This window comes from Anabrus simplex, chromosome 6 (assembly GCF_040414725.1).
Source record: "Anabrus simplex isolate iqAnaSimp1 chromosome 6, ASM4041472v1, whole genome shotgun sequence".
In the NCBI taxonomy this organism is placed as follows: domain Eukaryota; kingdom Metazoa; phylum Arthropoda; class Insecta; order Orthoptera; family Tettigoniidae; genus Anabrus; species Anabrus simplex.
The window spans coordinates 80824465-80844704 of NC_090270.1; the positions used below are offsets into that span (position 1 = coordinate 80824465).

General features: G+C 42.6%; 1 protein-coding gene across 3 annotated transcripts in view; it reads right to left on the reverse strand.

The window, feature by feature from the left end:
• The window catches only part of LOC136876128 (pleckstrin homology domain-containing family G member 5), a 1197778-nt gene that overhangs the window by 559135 nt on the left and 618403 nt on the right, over positions 1 to 20240 (reverse strand). The gene's annotated exons all lie outside the window — the stretch shown is intronic.

The following is a 20240-nucleotide window of genomic DNA, read 5'->3' on the forward strand; positions in this document are numbered from 1 at the left end:
CCACCTGGCAACACCTCCACAACTATGGGCAGTAATTGCACTACACAGCCGGCAAATAATCAATAAAGATGAAGTAAAACATAATGAGAGGAGAGATTTCTTCCAGTCCGCCATACCGCTTCATTTCAGCAGTGTCAACCAGCTGCATATTATCTAGATGTTCTCCTAAATATCAAAGGATTTGCATCGTTTATGAGGCACATTCCATTCAAGTTTACGACTGAGAATCCCTGAAGGCTAAATTAATTTTCTGATTCCTTTATTTCCATGTTCCTCTCTCCTCGTTCCTGGTTGACGACTTCTTTCTAAAGAGACACAGCCTGTTTATGATGAAAATGTAAAATGCCGTTGAAGAGGGAGAGCATTTGGACTGATATGATACGTAAGGCGCGTTGAGGTTCATTAGTGGTGCGAGAGAGAAGGAAAGATACGCTCAGACTTGCTATTATAGAAGGAAGGAAAATCATATCCACTTGTACACTATGAACTCGTGCACCAGTACAGTCAGCATTTTGAGTGGTCGCCAAACATTGCAGCATTGAGACATGAATTAATAAAGTAGTTTTTTAGGAGATCGAGGGAGGAACTTCAGAAATGGGCTTCATAGTGAAAGTAGTTTTCAGAGCAGGATAGAGGAGACCGAATTTACAATGGTATGACCATAAATGGGATGAAAAGTCGAGTTGTAAGTTTCAGCAAGAGGAAAAGTCCTCTCGACTTTAATAATTGTGTTGATGGTGTGATAGTACATAGTACATCATAGGGAGCACTGTACTGTAAGTACCTAGCAATATGTAAAGGTAGTTAGATATAAAAATAATGTCCTGATACAGGAGGCGACTAATTAATAATGGTGAAATACTGAAATTTACCTACGATGATAAAGACATTTATAAAATGATACGAATTTGAAAGCTGGAAAGGCAACTGGGTTTGATGAGACTTCTGGGGATATATATATCCTGTATACGTATATATATGAAATACTTATTTGATTACTGTTTGCATGAAGGAGCTATACCAGTTGAATGGAGCGTTGAATTAGTAGCCCCAGTGTACAAGAGAAAGAGTGGCAAAAATAAAGCGAAAAGTTACAGGCCAGACAGCTTGACATGCGCAGTTTGTAAGCTCTGGGAGAGCATTTTTTTCAGATTATATTAGACAGTTTGCAAAATTACTAACTGGTTTGATAGAAGGCAGTTCGGATTTATGAAATGGTATTCTAGTGAAGTTCAATTGTATGATTCCAGCAAGATGTGGCAGATATTTTAGATTCAGGAGGTCACATGGACTGTATCGCTATTGATCTATCCAAGGCTTTTGATAGGGTAGATCATGGAAGATTACTGACAAAAATGAGGGCTATTGGACTAGATACAAGAAGAAAACAGAACTTGGTAGGTGAAGTGTTATCTGATCCCGTAATGATTAAGAGGGAGGATCCTGCAGTGGAGTATTATTGGACTTTTATGTTTTCTTATATGAATAAATGATATGAGTAAAGATCTGGAATCAAAGATGATGATGTTATACTGTATAGAGTAGTAAATGAGTTGCAGGACTGCGAGCGACTGCAGGGGGACTTAAACAATGTAGTAAGACGGACAGTAAATGGGATGAAAAGTCAAGTTGTAAGTTTCACCAAGAGGACAAGTCCTTTCAGTTTTAATGATTGTGTTGATGGTGTGATAGTAGTCATGGTGAACAATGTAAGTACCTAGGTGTTAATATAAGGAATGATCTTCATTGGGGTAATCATATTAACGAGGTTGTAAAGAAAGGATACAGGTCTCTTCACATGATTATGAAAGTATTTAGGAGTTGTGGTAAGGATGTACAGGAGATTTTTTTTTTTTTTGCTAGGGGCTTTACGTCGCACCGACACAGATAGGTCTTATGGCGACGATGGGATAGGAAAGGCCTAGGAGTTGGAAGGAAGCGGCCGTGGCCTTAATTAAGGTACAGCCCCAGCATTTGCCTGGTGTGAAAATGGGAAACCACGGGAAACCATTTTCAGGGCTGCCGATAGTGGGATGCGAACCTACTATCTCCCGGATGTACAGGAGAAGGCGTATAAGTCTCTGGTAAGACCGCAGTTCGAGTATGGCTCCAGTGTGGCTTATGGGACCCTCACCAGGACTACTTGATACGAGAACTGGAAGAAAGTCAACGGAAAGCAGCACAGTTTGTTCTGGGTGATTTCCGATAAAGGAGTAGTGTTACGAAAATGTTGCAAACTTTAAGCTGGGAAGATTTGGGAGTAAGGAGAAGAAATGCGCGCTATGTGGTATGTTTTGAGCTGTCATTGGAGAGTTGTAGTGAAATGATATAAGTAGACGAATAAGCTTGATTGGAACTTTATAAGGTAGAAAAGATCATAGTATCAAAAATAAAGATAAGATCAGAGATCATAATATTCATTTATAGGACGAGGAGTAAAGGAATGGGATAAATTTTCAAGGGAAATTTTCGATAAATTTCCAAGTTTTTTTGAAAACGTTTACGAAAATGCTAGGTAAACAATTGGTAGCAAATCTACCCCCTGGGCGACCACACATTCAGTTCCACAATAATACATTTTCATTGCGACTAGAGGTACATTTCCACGAACTTTAGTTTCTAATACAGTATAACAATGTTCATTTCCAGAAACTATAACTGCATCACCTCAGCTACCCCCGGCAGGCATTTTAATTTGGTGCTATCCAGGCTGCCTGCACGTCAATTTCGACGTTCTTTTTTACTCTACTAGATGACAAAATAAACCATATCTCTTTTGGGCTATCTATAGTTGAGTTTTAATTAATTTCATCGGGAGAATACGAAATGTGTCACCATAGATCTTTTGTTTTATTTTGTACTGTGTTTCCAAATTCCTTCGTTGAATAAATAATTTTCTTTTATTTTCAATTTCTTTTCCACTAATTTGTTCAGAGAGGTTGATTGCCTAGTTGCACTTCCTCTTAAAACAAAAATCACTACCACATCTTTTACATGCAGACTATGTACGACATGGAGTACCGAATGGACTTCTCTATCGCCCTTCAGAAATACCAGTTCGTCTGGGGCTTGAATCCACGACCTTGGAATCCGAAGGTCGATAAAGTACCACTGATCCAGAGAAGGTGCTAGTTTATAATACTAATACTAATACTAATACTAATAATAATAATAATAATAATAATAATAATGAAAAAATGAAATGGCGTATGGCTTTTAGTGCCGGGAGTGTCCGAGGACATGTTCAGCTCGCCAGGTGCAGGTCTTTTGATCTGACTCCCGTAGGTGACCTGCGCGTCGTGATGAGGATGAAATAATGATGAAGACGACACATACACCCAGCCCCCGTGCCAGCGAAGTTAACCAATGATGGTTAAAATTTCCGACCTTGCCGGGAATCGAACCCGGGGGACCCCTGTGACCAAAGGCCAGCACGCTAACAATTTAACCATGGAGCCGGAAATAACAACAACAACAATAATAATAATAATAATAATAATAATAATAATAATAATAATAATAATAATAATAATAATAATAATAATATGTGTAATGACCGTTTTAACTGCTTTTTTTTTTTGCTAGTTGCTTTACGTCGCATCGACACAGATAGGTCTTATGGCGACGATGGGACAGGGAAGGGCTGGGAGTGGGAAGGAAGCGGCCGTGGCCTTAATTAAAGTACAGCCCCAGCATTTGCCTGGTGTGAAAATGGGAAAATGGGAAACCACTGCTAATGGCATTAACAGATATAAAGGTTTTGGAAAATATTCCTGTATGACTTCCGTTAAAAGATCTATTAACAGGGAAATTTGTTGCATGCAACTAGTTGACGAAAACGTTGCGAAGCATTAGTTTAAATGAAAGCTGTTACTTGAGACAACTGCATTTGCGCGGGAGGTAATTAATTGCGAACAGTCGGGAATCTGGATGTTCCAGCTTGTGTTACCCGTGCTTGAGCTGGGGCATTGTTCTGAATGAAATCTATTACACTATGCAGCCACTTGCAACGCCCGTAGTCTAGAAGGCTCAAGTCTCATCAAAACGAAACCTCAGTCAGTTATGAAGGCTACTCTGTCCATGAGTAGGTTTGAAAGGTGAGATGGACGCGGAAATGACTACGGATGAGAACAGGAATAAGGGGGAAGCGATGAAAAACGGGAGAATAAGAATGAGACAATAAAAAACCACATGAAGGGTAATTGATGCCAAAGTGAATACGGAAGACTTAATATATGAGCTAGAGAAAAGTCTAGCATTATGGGACAGCAGAACTGAGAATTATTCCAACAAGGGTGCAAAATTAAGCGCAAGAAATAGTGTAGGGGAAAGATTTCGGCAACTAGTTGCATAAAACAACAGTAGGTGTTCCGTCAACTGGTTGACAACTAGTTGAATGCCAGAACAACGGAAGTTGTCACCTATAAACATCATTGATGTCACCGCACTCAATCGGAATCTAACCTTGGGAACAGCTATCCAACTTTTTTTTTTTTTACCACTTGTTTTACGTCGCACCGACGCAGATAGGTCTTATGGCGGCGACCGTGGGCTAATAAGGTATAGCCCCGCTGGTGTGAAAATAGGAAACCACGGAAAACCATCTTAAGGGCCACCAACAGTGAGGTTCGAATCCACTATCTCCAGAATACAAGCTCACAGCTGCGCGCTCTTAACCGTACGGCCAACTCGCACTGGTCTTAAAATTTCTTTACGTTATAGCAGGAAGAAAACTACACTTATTCTCCATACGAGATTTAGAAAGGAAACTTCTCAAGACAACACTGCGGCGGGTACAGTGGAGATGTCAGAGGAAGGGAACTCACTGTGAAAGCCACTAGAGTGAGTGAAATGCATTTATTTCCGCTTCCCCCATTTGGAGGCCGCCAAAAAGATAAAACTTACCTAAAAATTGGATTGACAAGTAAAAAGGTCGTGTAAAATTTAGACTATTTACTATAAATGATTAGTATGCCATATTATACCTATTACTTAGTAAAAATCGTATCAATCAATAATTTTGAAGCCCATGAGGGACTCTTTATAGGACAAAGATATAACTAGGAGTATACTAGGTCGGCGGTTGCAGAGTGAGGTTCGGCGGGTCCGACGGCTTTGCACTACGACCGACCAAACGAGTAGAGGAGGGGCTCAACTCTTTTGCATTGGGGAGACGGAGAGCGGGTGGTCCCCACCGTTGGCTGTCCTGAGAATGGTTTTCCGTGGTTTTCCATTCTCCTGCACAAAGGCAAATGTCGGAACAATTCCTAGTACAGGCCACGACCGCGAACCCTCTCACCTTATCCGCACATCTCCTTCACCGTAACAAAACTCCGGACCTGAGAGACGGCATTACCATCTAGGAGGCCCGCCTCCTCCTTCAGGGGAGGAATGAAAACATTTTAGTAGTAGTGATTCTTTACTATTGTTAACAAGCCGTTCAGGGTAGCTAACGCAATGTCCTTAATCAACTGGATATCCTGATTAAATTGCTCGCAAAAATTGTGAAATATGTGAGTAATGGTGTCTCTTGCTTCTATCATCAATCCTAATACCTCTATGGAGTCCAGATGATAATATTCTCAGCGTAACATGGAATTGTGGCTTCATATACACTGACTGACAGAGCAAATGCAACACCAAGAAGGAGTGGTCAGAACTTTATGCCAATTGCAGGGTAGACTGACGTCACTGAGGTATGCTCATGATGTGAAATGCACCGCTGTGCTGCGCACGTAGCGAACGATAAATGGAACACGGCGTTGGCGAATGGCCCACTTCGTACCGTGATTTCTCAGCCGACAGTCATTGTAGAACGTGTTGTCGTGTGCCACAGGACACGTGTATAGCTAAGAATGCCAGGCCGCCGTCAACGGAGGCATTTCCAGCAGACAGACGACTTTACGAGGGGTATGGTGATCGGGCTGAGAAGGGCAGGTTGGTCGCTTCGTCAAATCGCAGCCCATACCCATAGGGATGTGTCCACGGTGCAGCGCCTGTGGCGAAGATGGTTGGCGCAGGGACATGTGGCACGTGCGAGGGGTCCAGGCGCAGCCCGAGTGACGTCAGCACGCGAGGATCGGCGCATCCGCCGCCAAGCGGTGGCAGCCCCGCACGCCACGTCAACCGCCATTCTTCAGCATGTGCAAGACACCCTGGCTGTTCCAATATCGACCAGAACAATTTCCCGTCGATTGGTTGAAGGAGGCCTGCACTCCCGGCGTCCGCTCAGAAGACTACCATTGACTCCACAGCATAGACGTGCACGCCTGGCATGGTGCCGGGCTAGAGCGACTTGGATGAGGGAATGGCGGAACGTCGTGTTCTCCGATGAGTCACGCTTCTGTTCTGTCAGTGATAGTCACCGCAGACGAGTGTGGCGTCGGCGTGGAGAAAGGTCAAATCCGGCAGTAACTGTGGAGCGCCCTACCGCTAGACAACGCGGCATCATGGTTTGGGGCGCTATTGCGTATGATTCCACGTCACCTCTAGTGCTTATTCAAGGCACGTTAAATGCCCACCGCTACGTGCAGCATGTGCTGCGGCCGGTGGCACTTCCGTATCTTCAGGGGCTGCCCAATGCTCTGTTTCAGCAGGATAATGCCCGCCCACACACTGCTCGCATCTCCCAACAGGCTCTACGAGGTGTACAGATGCTTCCGTGGCCAGCGTACTCTCCGGATCTCTCACCAATCGAACACGTGTGGGATCTCATTGGACGCCGTTTGCAAACTCTGCCCCAGCCTCGTACGGACGACCAACTGTGGCAAATGGTTGACAGAGAATGGAGAACCATCCCTCAGGACACCAACCGCACTCTTATTGACTCTGTACCTCGACGTGTTTCTGCGTGCATCGCCGCTCGCGGTGGTCCTACATCCTACTGAGTCGATGCCGTGTGCATTGTGTAACCTGCATATCGGTTTGAAATAAACATCAATTATTCGTCCGTGCCGACTCTGTTTTTTCCCCAACTTTCATCCCTTTCGAACCACTCTTCCTTGGTGTTGCATTTGCTCTGTCAGTCAGTGTATATCACATTTCTCCTTGTGTACGTCATGTGGTTGAGTATATGATGCATCGGTTTTAATTGTGGGGTCTATTATAGTGATGGGATAATCGAATACTTTTAAGAATCAAATAACCTCCATCCGATTATTTAAATAATAAAATAAAATAATCGAATGAGTTTCAATATCATTCAGATGTAGTGATAGCATAATCGGATACTTTTAGACTAATATTCGAATAACCTCCATCCGATTATTTAGATAATCGAATTAATGAATTTTTCGGTTTAAGCGTGTCGGATGGATAAACGATTGAATTAAGCGAATAAGCTACGAAAACAACAGATAGGGAATCTGTCACCTGGGCGACTGCCCTAAAAGCAGATCAGTAGTGATTGGCTGATTGAATAGATGAACTTGTGTACGAAAATTAGAAATACGCCTTTTTCCAAACGTATCTCCAAATGTTGAAATTGAATGAGTGAATTAACTATCTTGATAATATTACTTTTCATTTGAATATTTCGAAAGCAATCACTATCCAATTGCCTCATTCATTCGAATGCAGTTCCGAATGAATAATCGAAAAAATAATCGAATGGGAAATAGAATCGAATAAGCGATTATTTTGTATTCGAGTATCCCATCACTAGTATATTACGGCCAACGGCTGTAACCGTGTTGAAACACCGAATCCCGCGAGATCTCCCAAGTTAAGCAACATTGGGCGTGGTCAATATTTGGATGGGTTGCCATGAGCTGTTGGTGGGGGGTAAGGGAATGGAGGAGCGAAAAGGAACTGGCCACCCTACCGTATGTAAACTCCGGCTCAGGCACACCTCTGCGGAGGTTCAGGCCTGTCTTTGGGCAGAATACACCCTTACCTAGTGTATTATGAATTATGAACCCATTACTTGAGCCCGGTAGTATAGCTATCACGTCCATCCGGCGGCTTGATCCAGCCTGAAACAATCCATGTAGACTGTGTACTGGCAAGGTAGGTTTTCTTTTAGGGCGTCGGCAATCATAGATCTTATACGATGATGATGTGTATTCCGTAGTGGGTCATTAAATGGACAGGATACAGGAACACAAGACGTGACCAAGTGTTTCAGTCTCACTGTGGCAACGCCGATAGTAATTGTCTTGGGACCTGCCAGGTAATGGACGAACTACTGTGTGAACGCGGACAGTGCGAGCTGGCGTGTTAACTATACACTACCATGCAAACTGGACCATTTACTACTGTTACAAGCGCGTTATCTTCACTGGAACAGAGGGTGCACTGCTTTAATCACACCATGGGAACACGTGTGCCTTACCCTGTACATACATAGCAGCACAATTGCCTTCATTTAGATAGTATATAGCTTATGATTTCACCCATTCATAACGTAAGATAATAGATGAAAAACATAATCCTTAATAACATATCCTTTTCATCTTTCTGATTTGAATATCCGTATTCACTTTCGCATCAATTACCCTTCGTATGTTTTTTATTGCCTCATTCTTACTGTCCCGTTTTTCATCGCTTTCCCTTTCCTCCTCTTGCAGTCATTTCCGCGTTCATCTCACCGTCCAAACACACTCAAGCACAGAGTTAGACTTCACAACTGGTTGAGATATTGTTTCGATGGGAGGGAAACGGCCGTGGATTTACGTGAGGAACAGCCCCACATTTGCCTGGTATGATCATGGGAAACCATAGGAAACCACGGGAAACCATCTTCAAGGCTGTCGACAGTGGTGTTCGAACCCACTAATAAGCAAGTAAATTCTCCTTTGTCCATATGCAGTGCTGTATATTTAAGGGTTAAATTCCATGCCAAAACCTAAAATGAGCGATACTGGCTTCAGAGACCCCCAGGAATAATAGGAAGAAACTAAAGAAAGTGTTAATCTCTGATTGTCGATGGTAGAGTGGACGGAAGTCACCTATATTTTCAACCTTTCAAGTTGACATATCTTGGGTACACCCAGCTAATATGAGATACACATATGTTAGGACAGTGCATAGCTCGTATAAATTGCATAACGAAAGCAATTAATTGGTTTATTAAATGTATTAAATGGAAAATATGGGGTACAAAGCAAATTAATTACCTGACTTCATTGCTACCTCTAACAAATATACAGTAAATGAATTTGAGTCCAACTATGTTTTCCGTTTAATTGATTTTGAGGGTTTATACATTTGTGGATATTTGTTATCTCGCGAGGCAGAACACATCATACTGCTTTTATGTCAGAAAATGTTCAGACCATATTTGGAGTATTGAATTGATTATACATTGAACATAGGAACACAAATTAAGGATAATATTGAAATGGAATGGAATGGTCCGACTGCATCGCTGAACGGTCAGCATCGACGCCTTCGGTTCAGAGGGTCCCTGGTTCGATTCCCAGCCGAGTCGGAGACTTACGCCGCGTATGGTTAGTTCCTATGTTTCGGGGACTGAGTATTTGTGTTTGTCTTAATACATAGAACATCGTCATATACATACAACACAACAGGCTGCCAAATCATCACAGAAACACGCAATAATGAGTAACATCACTCCCTCCCCCTGCGGGTGGGGGCGGTAGAATAACACCCACGGTATCCCCTGCCTGTCGTAAGAGGCGACTAAAAGTGACCCCAAGGGCTCTTAAGTTGGGAGCGTGGTTTGGCGACCATGGGGTCCTCAGTTGATTCCTGGCATAGCTTCCACTTACTTGTGCCAGGCTTCTCATTTTTATCTGTCCTATCCGACCTCCCTTGGTCAACTCATCTTCTTTTCCAACCCCGACACTATTAGAGCACTCGAGGACTAGGGAGTATTTCATTTTCATGCCCTTCATGGCCCTTGTCTTTCTTTGGCCGACATCTTCGTTCTTCGAAACGTCGTAACCCTTCCATTTTTCTCTCTGATTAGTGCTATGTAGGTCCGGTACCGCGCTGTAGGGGGCAACGCGTCCGCCTGTCACCGGCGGCCCAGGGTTCGATTCCCGGCCGGGTCAGGGGTCTTGATTGTAAATGATTAATATCCCTGCCCTGGGGACTGGGTGCTTGTGTCGTCCTTATCGTTCCTTTCCTCACATTCAACACTTTACACTTCCGCCATTTACAAAATACACGTAGGTTCCTCACATATGGTGCAAATAGCATTTATTTTTGTAAAAAAAGGAAAGTGTTATATAGAGGATGGTTGCCTAGTTGTACTTCCTCTTCAGACAATAATAACCACCACCACCACATAGGGATGGCGTCAGGAAGGGTATCCTACCGTAAAACAGGACTAAGTCGACATATGCGAAGCAGTTCGGACCCGCGAACCCTCTGGTGTGTAGGAAAAGTGTAGAACCAGTATATACCTATTACGAAGCCGGGCTGAGTGGCTCAGACGATTTAGGCACTGGCCTTCTGATCCCAACTTGGCAGGTTCGATCCTGGCTCAGTTCGGATTTGAAGGTGCTCAAATACGTCAGCCTTGTGTCGGTAGACTTACTGGCACATAAAAGAACTCTTGCGACTAAATTCCGGCACCTCGCCGTCTCCGAAAACCGTAAAAGTAGCCGTGGGAAGTAAATGATTTGAATGAACTTGGAAATTTATCGAATATCTCCCTTGATAAATTATTCCAATCCTTAATTCCTCGTCCTATAAATTTGTCGATTTGTCATCTTTAATTCCAGTGTTGTCTTCATGTTATAATCTTTCTTACCTTAAAAAAGCTCCACTCAAGCTTATGCATGTACTGATGTCAATCCATACCATCTCTTCACCCACACCTCGGAACATACCGCTTAGTCGAGCAGTTCGTCTTCTCGTTCTCCAGTCTTCCTAGTCCAAAGTTTGTAAAATTTACGTAACACTACTCTTTTGTCGGAAATCACCCAGAACCATTCGTGCTGCTTCATTTCGCCCTCTTCCAGTTTTCGAATGAAGTAACATTGGAAACATACTCTAATTGGGGTCAATAATAGTAATGTTACAGTATTTGATTTACGTCCCACTAACTACTTTTTACGGTTTTCGGAGACGCCGAGGTGCCATTATGTTGTACCGCAGGAGCTCTTTTACGTGCCAGTAAATCTACCGACACGAGGCTGACGTATTAGAGCACCTTCAAATACCACCGGACTGGGGCAGGTTCGAACCTGCCGTGTTGGGGTCAGAAGACCAGCACCTCAACCGTCTGAGCCACTCGGCCCGGCAATTGGGGTCATACTAGTGTCTTATGCGCCCTCTCTTTTGAATCCTTACTATAACCCTAAATACCCTCATAACAATATCAAGAGATCTGTAACTGATGTACAACCTCGTTAATGGTATTACCTCAATGAAGATCTTTGCTTACATTAACAGTTACGTAATTAGAGCAGACCCCGTGAGGTACAATCATTCCATCAACACAGTAATTAAAACTGAGGGGAGTTCTTCTGTTTAACACATACCGTACTTGCAGACTAAAAACGATGTAGATTTGATCGACAATTCGCTATCGTCACAATTGAGGCGAAAACCTATGCTGTGAAATTATATTCATCCTGTAAAAGTTATCAGGTTCTGAATAGTCTGCTCTGTTTTATGTCATTTTGAAAATTAGTTGTAGGGTGTACCATATTCTGTAGTTATTTCGAGTACTTGAGGATTGTGCTATAAATATGTCTAGTGGCGCAGAAATGTGAAATCCATCACTGCCTACAGCATTCGTAATAGGTAACGTACTGTATTCCTAACGTGTCTGTACAGGAGGCATCTCCGAAGCTGCACATCGGTCATGAAAACATGATCGGAGGGAGCTGTCAGGAACAGAATGAACAGAGAAGAGTGTGTGTGTGTGTGTGTGTGTGTTCTTGACGTAAAACTGGAGTGCATTCGATCACCAAGGCTCGAAAAACTCATGTCGACGTCGACTATGGTACAGTTCGAAGAATCATGAGATGACTAGTGAAAAAATATCCACAGTCTGTTTCCAGTCACTCAATACGATCAGGAATGGAATAAATGAAGCCCCCATCTAGCAGCAGAGATAGAGATTGTGCCGGCTGCCAAAGCCTGTCGCACTCCTCTGGGGCAATAATTAATGACTGGCAGGTGAAATGAAATGATATTGGAGAGTGTTGCTGGAATAAACCGGAGTACCCGGATAAACCTGTCCCGGCTCCGCTTTGTCCAGCACAAATCTCACATGGAGTGACCGGAATTTGAAACATGGAACCCAACGGTGAGAGGCCGGCGCGCTGCCGCCTGAACCGCGGAGGCTCTAGGTGATTAGTAGCGAAGCAAATTCGGTTGACGGTGTCTCAAACTTCGCTCCTCCCATGGATTGTGTTTTCTTATTTCAGACGGCATGCAGAAAACCAGTTCATTAAGGATATCCACGTAGAATTGCCATAGGGACGAGTCGTTCCAGGCGTCCTGTTCACCAGTTGTAGATTCAAGTTACATCTAGAGGTAGACCTACACATGCTAGAAAAAAGTCGGAAAGAAAATAATTTCAAATCATTATTCTTACATCCATTTTTATTAGTAGCTACGCTCCGAAAGACTGATGAGATCGCTTATTTCGAAAGAAAAAAGTTAATTAAAATGACAAGAATTCTAGAGCAAATTAGCAGTTTGAATGACAAGCTGAAGTTAGAAACAGCTGCAAGAATGACATGCCATTACTCTAAAACTGCACTGTATTAACTTTCCCCAGAAGAAGTTTAGAAGTTTAGAAGTTAGATCAATATAGAAAGTGAGACAAGGCTGGCTTTTCGGATATTGTTGACTCATGTTAAAAGGCTTGAGCAATCTTTGTCCATCAGCTCCGTTTACTTCGTTGTACTAAAAGTACCTCACTATCATGTATGGTGAGGTTGTGCCAGTAAAGGTAAACTACTTCAGTTTTATGTCAGTTTCAGCAAGCGAGTAGCTATGAGATTTGGGTCACGCAACTGTCAGTTTGCATTTGGGAGATAGAGGGTTCGAACCCCACTGTTGGTAGCCCTGAAGATGGTTTTCCATTTTTTACTATTTTCATAGCAAACAGCTGTATCTGAAGTAAGACACGGTTGCTTCCTTCACTATCCCATCGCTGCCATAACATTTCCTTTGTGTCGGTGCAACGTAAACCAAATTTTTAAAGAATATTCACTAATTTTCCCACATTCTACTGTCACTGGTAAAGAGACTGAAGGCAGACCAACACCATGAAAAGTATAATCAGAAGCTATCTTCCATTTGTCTCTTCAAGTTTAGGAAATGTAAGTTCAATAATTTTAGCTTGGGATATAAACACATATTTTGTTGGAAGCCATGAAACTGATTGTGTGAATTTTATTTTCATGAGCCAGCCATGCTGAAGGACCGGTAACACTATTGACTTACTTTCTAGTGCTCTACTCATTTTTTTCTTCTATCACTTTTCCCACAGCCTGGTTAGGTCGCGGGTGTGAACTCTGTCACACGTGTGGATTTGACCATGTTTCACAACCGGATGGCCTTCCTGACGTCAATATTGTGTAGAGGGATGTATTTGGTATCGTATATTCTGTAGTACTTGGTAGTGTGATGTCTTGTGTGTGTATGAAGAGGAGCGTTTTGGGACAAATACAGGCACCCAGTCCCCAAGTAAGAAGAATTAGTCAGACGTGATTAAAATCACCAACTCGGCTGGAAATCAAACCCAGGATCCCAACGATGACCAATAAAATGAGGACCCGAATATTTTAGTACGCCAATAATAACCAAAAATCTGTGACAATATTTTAACGCTCCTCAAATTCAGTAACTTTGTAAAGACATTCGTTTGATCGGCATGTTAGGATAATATGGCCGGGCTGAGTGGCTCAGACGGTTAAGACGCTGGCCTTCTAACCCCAACTTGGCAGGTTCGATCCTGGCTCAGTCCGGTGGTATTTGAAGGTGCTCAAATACGACAGCCCCGTGTCGGTAGATTTACTGGCACGTAAAAGAACTCCTGCGGGACTAAATTCCGGCACCTCGGCGTCTCCAAAAAGTAGTTTGTGGGACGTAAAAGCAAATAACATTATTATTATTATTATTAGGATAATATGAAGAGGAGAATAAAAATATGCAGTGGCTAATTCCACTTAAGAATATTAAACCTGATATAAAATCTATACCTTTAATGGGTCGTGAGTTATTTGAGGTGAACATTCTCATTGACTCATCTTGTTAAATAAAACAATTTGACATGTTTATAATCTACTTTACGACCACTTGGCCGCTCTGATAGTGTGATGAAACTTTAAGGGAAAGTACTTACGTAAAAAGCAAAACCCAGCCTTTAAGATCACTTGGCCACTCTAAAAGTGGGATGAAACTTTACAGAGAAATACATAAACAACAAAACCTTGGTCTTGTAATGGGATGTTCAAAGAACGTGGTGGGAGAGAGAATTGGCTGTGATATTAATTTAGAATACTTATGGTGGTGTTGCGAAGCAAGCCGAGGAAGGAGGTAACATATGGCCTGAAGTTAGTATCGCAGGGGGGAAAGGTTTAATAGCAAAAGTTTGTCTGGAATCTCGCTTGTTACGGTATAGAGGGACTTAACAGCAGAGTCTAGGAAGGAAGAGCAGGTCGTTTAAAGATGCTCGAGTACATTCATTTCCTCCCTGGACGGGAGTGCTATTACGAGGGACGTACACTCCACAAGCCATACAATCTGCCCCTTTTCTTTGAACCCAGCTTTACAGCCGGGAATTTAGATTCTAAGTTTACAATCAATTTCTTACAAATGTTGCCAACTTAGTTTTCACCATGTCCCTACAGAGCACTCCAAATATCGCTACTGTCTTCCTGAAAGTCCCTACGTTCTGTTTCTGGCATTTGAGTGTGACAGCAAAAGCACAGTCTTTGCGATAGTCAAAATATTTTCGAAAACTAGTTTTCCTCTACGTTTTGAGATGAATTTATAAGTCCGTCCCTTTTTCCCTACATTATGAAGAAAAGAACCGAAAATTGTTATCCATAGGTACGTGTCCCTACGTTGTCCTACTCTTATACAGACTACCCTATTAGGTTTTTCACCTCGTAAAACCTGTGACAATAAAGTTCGGTGGATGAAGTCAGAACGGTCGATCCGGCAACACTGGCGACACGCAACGCTGCACCTGCGTAGCAGCAGGTTTTGACCACCTGCTCCCAACGTTGTTCAGTTGAGCATCGTGTGTATTCCGTGTAAGACCTTTTGACACAGTGCGTGTTTCGTGCGTTGGTTCTGAACTGCGAACAGGAACATGAACGACCAAAATATCAATGTACAGTTTTGTTTTAAGCTTGGCAAGACACCGAAAGATACGCATGCGATGCTGGTACGTCCTTGACGTGTGTGTACGAGTGGTTCGCCCGTTTTCGAGGAGGCCGGGAAAGTGTTTCTGACAACCCCCGTAGCGGAAGACCGGCGACTGCCATCAGTGACGAAAATATTGAGAAGGTGAGGACATTAATCACGAACGATCGGCGATTAACTGTGCGCATAATAGCGGATGAACTGCAGATTAACCGTGAATCCGTGCGACAAATCGTTACCCTGAAGTTAGGGAAGAGGAAAACGTATTCTCATTTTGCGCCACATCACTTGACTGACGATCAGAAGCCGGCACGTTTAGAGGCCAGATCTCAATCCTCCAGACTTCTTCCTATTCCCACGATTCAAACTCGCTTTGAAAGGAAAGATATTTGACGACATTCTTGACATCCAACGAAACGTGACGAGGCTTTTGAACACCATCCCAAAGGAAGCCTTCTTGCAAAGTTTCCAGGACATGTATCGCCGACCTCAGCAGTGTATAGTTATGGGAGGGGACTATTTCGAAGTACAGTAAGGTCACTGTTCGTGCATTGTTCATCTTTGTTGATAGTACAGGACTATTCACCGAACTTTATTGTAATAGGTTTCTTCTGACTAGTTGAAGGTAGCGATTGGTAGTTGCTAAAAATGATCTGCATTTAGGGTTTTAGCCCAGGTGGCAGATTCCCTATGAATTGTTTACCGAGCTTTTCTTAAACGTTTTCAAAGAACGTGGAAATTTATCGAAAATTTACTTTGATAAATTATTCCAATTCCCCCAAATCGTCCTACAAATGAACATTTTCTCCAGTTTGTCCTCTTTAATTCCAACTTTATCTTCATATTATGATCTTTGGTGTAAACAATTTTGTCTCATCACAGCTAGCCAGTGGTGGCCCATACGTTTCACATTTTTACATGACCTGTTCGGACTTGAAGTCGTGTGTTTACACAACAACGTTATTGATGCCCTATTAAACTAAAATGATGAGCTTGTCCAATAGTAACAGCAACAAAAAAAGCAATACAGGAACAACAGCTTAAGAAGAACCTTCCAAGCTAATGGCTAAAGGACTGCATAACTCTAAGGCCCCATTCACAATGAAAAGTAAACGCTAACGTAATAAGATACAATTTATAGATATTATTCAGATGCACGCTGGCACAATGCCCACGCAAACTTATGTTCTAGCCAATGAGAAATGAAAACAAGTGAAGGTCTATGTTCCATAGCTGATTTTAAATGTCTAAATGTGGCCAAATAACGAAATAGATTATGTATGAACGCTAACATAAATCACTGTATTTTTTACTTTTCTTCACAATTACATCACGTGCAAATTATGCCAATATATTACCTTTCAACATTGCATCTTTGTATGATCTGTCATTTTGCAACTACGAACATCTGAACAGCAGTGCGTTCTGATCGGCTGATTTCTTACGTTACGCATAAACATAAGCGCAAACCTTGCAAGCTTCTACGTTGATGCTTAACTGAACGCTTATTTCTGTTTTCGTAGCTATAAGACCTATCTGTGTCGGTTTGATGTAAAGCCAATTGTAAATATATATATACGTGATCCTTATGATTTTATTCTCTGTGACCATAGAGGACCACGTTAAGTCTCGATAAATTTGGTTGCGAACTTTGCTTTCTTTTGCGCCCAGAATTCCTTCCTTCTTTCTTTCTTTCTTTCTGAGCGGGCCTGCTTGCGTTCTTCCGTCCAAGAGACACCGTGTCTTCTTTTCGGTTTTTCGTCTCGGTTTAGCCCGTTCGTCACTACCTTTTCTTCGGAAGAGATCTCTGTCAAAGGGGTCTTCCGGTTCGATTTGTGTAGCAATTGAAGGTCTTCTTTGGTGTTTCTAAACCGAGGCATCGTGGTTTTAGGTTTTGAATAAAGAAAAGTGTAAGATGTGTTTGGTGAATCTGTTTGCGTCCATTCGTTCGCGATGACCGTAAAATCGGGCCCGTCTTTTACAGACCGTGTCTGTAATGTTTTATCTTTACGTTACGTTTAGTTTTCATTGTTAATGGGACCTAATACCATTTTCAGCCAGATACACGCAATGTAGACAGTTCTAAGACTTTACAATTGAGGGGAAAAAGAGCTCACTTTTCCTTTTGCGAAAATCAAATGATCATAAATGTCCCTCGGTCACGGCCACCCATCAACGGTTGATAATTTCAGATGACCGCTAGCCATAAGACATAGATTGCACGGTTCCTAGGTATCATTGATCCATATTTTACATCACAGCCTGCACGGTTGTTAGGGTTACACCTCCATCACGCTAACTACCGTAACGCGAATTTTCAGATGACCACCCAGATGACCGCTAGCCATGAGAGGTATATTTTATGTCAAAAGGTGTTGACGCAATGGAGGTCGATGCAGTGCAGTTCGGATGTAAACTAGGAGCCAATTTCTTCTTCTTTTTCTTCTGAAAGTGCCATACCCGGTCCCCCAGACGTTGGCGATCACCCTGGAGAAAGCACCCCCCTTTTCTTTAGCTATCTTAAGAGTTGTTCGATATTGTTGAAGCAAGTCCAGTCTTTAATGTTTTGAAGCCTTGACATCGATGGTCTGCCAGCTCCTCCCTTGCCTTATATCTTCCTAGTTATGAGGTATACAGAGTACGCATTAACTCCGTATACCCCTACTCATTATTTCTATAGGCAGATATCCATTGTTATCTACTTTGATTGTTGACAGCAGTTGGTGCCAATATATTGAAAGAATGGCTGAAACAAGTAATTATACGATTAAGGAAAGTTTGTTGGCCGCTGTGTGGATCCATGAGCGTAAAATTAGTGGCAAATCAATAAAAATGTGAAGGGTGATTTCGTTGCGCGGTTTGTGAAAGCAAAAGAAGACGTTGTTAGCGTGGGAAAAGAAAGCCATTTTAATGGGCATTGCTCGCGACGCGTCGAGAAGTAGAAGGCCATCGACCAGACTTGAAGTTTGTGCTGACGTGGAAAATTATATCCAACAATATCCGGTCATATCCATACGGAAACTTGCGTCAGAGTTGGGGATACCAGAATCAACCATGAGGAAACACATCAAAGTGGATCTGAAAATTAAGTGTTGGCATCGATCGAGTGTCAGTGAATTATCGGATGATGATTTGGAGAGACGTGTTGGTGCTTGTGGTTGGATGATGCAACAATCCCTAACAATGGCTCAGAAGGCAGAAGTCATGTTCACTGATGAATGTGCGAATTATAGCAGCTCCCATACTGTCAATGTTTACTTTTGGGGAAAAGAAAATCCACGTTTTTGTCAAGAAATCGAGCGAAACCCACCTCACGTCATGATCTGGGCCGAAATGACACAAACGCATTTGTTTGGCTCATTTTATTTTAATCGTTCTGTTAATCAGAACAGTCACCCCCAGATGATTAATGACTGGCTCATCTCGCAGATGAAAAATACGGGAATCTCAGACGTTGTTTTCAACACGATGGGGAGCCGGCTCACTTCGCAGTCGCTGTTCGACAACGTCTGAACGCAGTCTTTGGGAATCGCCGGATCGGTCGAGGATCGGACAATGATCCAGCTCCTTTTACATGGCCACCAACGAGCCCTGATCTAACAACACCCGATAACGCACTCTGGGATCACGTCAAGGAATAGGTGAGGAAGCAGCGGTATGTTGGAATTGATGATTTGAAAAATGCGGCGCGCAAAGCTTTCCAGGATAGTGCTTGATATTAACATCAAAACATGGCGGCGTATTCAGCTGTGCAGAGCCCATGGAGGGACACATACGGATGTTTTCGATTCCTAAGATGTAAGATGTAAGTATAAATAATGAGTATATGTGCTTTTGTATCATGTCAGTTTGAGTTTAATTTAATATAGGGAATACGGACTCTGTGCGCACACTGTAGAAGCCCGTACATTCCACCTCGTAGAACATGGTCTAAAAAGGTGTTTTCGTGGCTTTGATGGTGTTTAGCCAGCTCACGCACAGCTGTAGCTCTCCTCAAAACATTATTAGTTACAAAGTCTATCCAGACTATTCTCCTATGTAACCACATTTCAAAGGTCTCTAATCTCTTCATGGAGGGAGCTTTGTCAGTCCAGGTCTCTACTCCATAAAGCAGTGTTGACAGACGTAACATCTCAACAGCTTTTGCCTGAGTTTGAGGTTTAGGTTATCATTTTTTAAATGATCTTTGGGAAAGACGATCTGGAAATCTCAATACGGCGTCTGATATCTTTTTCAGTGTCCTGATTTTCTGTTATGTTGCTCCCAAGGTATGTGAACTGACTTACTCGTTCAATGTTTTGATTGTCGGGCTGAGTGGCTCAGACGGTTGAGGCGCTGGCCTTCTGATCCCAACTTGGCAGGTTCGATCCTGGCTCAGTCCGGTGGTTTTTGAAGGTTCTCAAATACGTCAGCCTCGTGTCGATAGATTTACTGGTACGTAAAATAACTCCTGCGGAACTAAATTCCGGCTCCTCGGCGTCTCCAAAAAAATAGTTAGTGGGACGTAAAGCCAATAACATTATTAATATTTTGATTATTTAATGAAATGGAGACACCTTCATGGTTGCTTCTGCTAAATACCATGAACTTAGTTTTTGTGGTATTGGTTTTAAGACCGTACCTTAATCCACTGAGATGAATTCTACTGAGCAGTCCTTGAAGACCTTCAATGGTGGCGCATATAATTAGGGTGTTGTCTGCATATCTAATATTGTTTATGACGACTCAGTTTACTTTCACAGCCAGCTCAGTATCATGTAAGGCTTCTTTGAAGAAACCCTTTTGGAAAGCGAAATTTTATGCTCTGAGAACCAACTCGGAAACAATGAAATGTCCCACCGTACGAACTAACGGCACTTGTTCATGTCGGCCGAGAAAATAAAATCCTCCTTCAGATCTCAAGGTGAATGTAAAGGCTAGTACACACCAAGCGACAA